Genomic DNA, 2,082 nt, shown 5'->3' with positions numbered 1-2,082 from the left:
AACTCCGACGGATGCGTCTTGCCGTCGTACTTCTCTGGCACATCTGGTTTGAAATTCTTCGTGCTGGGCCACTGGACTTGCCGCAGCTCATGAGTGAACGCAGGGCAACCTACCGCATACGGCAAGTCGCCTGGTTCCCCTGGCGCATGCATGTCGACAGAGGGCCCAGCGCGCTTGTCGGATTGACGTCGCGCTGCTCTTCGGCGCTTGATGCGAGTATGAGCGTCTTCTTGCTGTCGTTCGTGAAGAACTTGGCGTTGATCGCGACGAGCTCGTGGATCCGACGATGCAGTGGAGTCGCTGTCGAGGTGGATCCGGCGAGTCGGCGATCTTGGCCTTCGGGGTGGAGAGTGCATGGTGGTTGCACCTCCACCAGTTTCGTCACCACCGGCTTGTGCCTGGCGGTCCTGCCGCGGCAGCGATGTACTCGGCTGCCGTGGAGTGTCGCCGTTGGCAAAGCCGATGAGACTCTGAATAGTGGCCCTCCATTGGTCGATCTTGTCTTCTGCTGGAGGGTAATCCAAGAGCAGTTGAGCTCGCGCCAAAGCTTCCGCTGGAGTGGTGGGTGGCAGTGGCGAACGGTGCGAGGAGCGGGATATGCTCGGACTTCTAACTATGTTAGAAGGAGCAGTATCCCGTCCGAGCGACCGTGTCTCGCTCGTGCCAGCACGCAGGCGTGCATGCTGGTCCTGAGCACCCCGAGATCCACCAGCTTGATCTTGGCCTAACATACGTATGGCACTGCGAGTACCATGACGTTGTCGGTCCTACGCCTCCTGAGATGGGCGCGGCACATGTACGGACGCCGAGGTTTGCGCAACCTTGTCCTTGGGCCTGGCAGCATCATGAGCTTCCTCGTCAAAGTCCGTTCTTCCGCCGGCGTCTTCCCCACCACCCGTTTGCTCCGGTGGCGGTGGGATCGACGTGGACGGAGCAGTTGCCGCCGAAGTTTTCTTCTTCGGTGGCATGTCGATGAAGAAGATGAAGATCTAGCTCGTGTGAACGCCGAATCGGATTCTCACAATCTCGATGCCCCCTACCTGGCACGCCAAAGATGTCGGGGAAGCTGATCCACGAACACCTATGGGACCGGCGGACCGAGCCCCTTTCGGTTCGGCGGGGGCGGAGATCGCACGAAGAGCGGATCGAGGCGAAGCACACGAGCAGTTTACCCAGCTTCGGAGCTCTCCGAAGAGATAATACTCCTACTACTGCTTGTCTGATTCTATTAGGTTCTTGCTCGAGAGAGCTAAGTGTGTTCCTGGCTTCCGGATGAACCGAACCTTCCCCCCTCTACGTTGCACGTGGGCCTCCTTTTATATGCTAAAGGGGTCACCAACAGGTGGCAACGCAGACGAGGGTAAAAACGTAAAAGGAGTTGCGGTTGGTACAGCTATCTGTACAGTGCATCCTACCTAACCCTGATGGCAGGGGACAAAGGCATTAAATGCCCGTCTGTGTCGCCCGAATAGTGCAGAAAAGGACCGTTAGGGACACCACCGCTCGCCACGATGGCGATCTTGTCAGCGTCGCATGCCACCGCACACCGCTGGCTGCAGAGCCTCTCGCCACACGCGCCTGGGAAGGCCCCTGGGCGACACGTTGGTGGATGTGCTGGAGCGTAGGTGCAGGGTGGTTACTTGCCGCGGCAAGCGCCTTGCCGCGGTCGCTGTCTTGTCACTCCCGGAAGCTTGTCGCTCGCCAGGCCTTGCCGGGACGCGTGGCGCGTCGCGGCAAGTTCCTTGAGATGCCTTGGTTGGCCTTCCCGGCAAGCTCCTCTCGCCGGGGCCTTGTCTCCTTGGCTTGAATACTTTGTTCTTGAATGGCTCGAAAGGAGCCACGGAGGATCTTGGCGGTCGCCCGGCAAGCCTTGCCGCGGGGTGCTGCAACTGCCCGTGCACAAGTTCGGGATACTAGGGTACCCCTACTCTAGTACACAGACATTCGTACCCCAAAAGAAAACTAAGTTCTTTATGATGCTAAAGGGTAATCAAGTTATCACAATTTTTGGACACGATTCAGTCATGAAACAATTTGCATTGGAGATTTAAATGACCACATTCATTGCAAAGTTCACAAGGA

Source organism: Triticum dicoccoides, chromosome 5B (assembly GCF_002162155.2).
Source record: "Triticum dicoccoides isolate Atlit2015 ecotype Zavitan chromosome 5B, WEW_v2.0, whole genome shotgun sequence".
In the NCBI taxonomy this organism is placed as follows: domain Eukaryota; kingdom Viridiplantae; phylum Streptophyta; class Magnoliopsida; order Poales; family Poaceae; genus Triticum; species Triticum dicoccoides.
The sequence above is the reverse complement of the archived record's forward strand: the minus strand, read 5'-3'. Positions refer to the sequence as shown.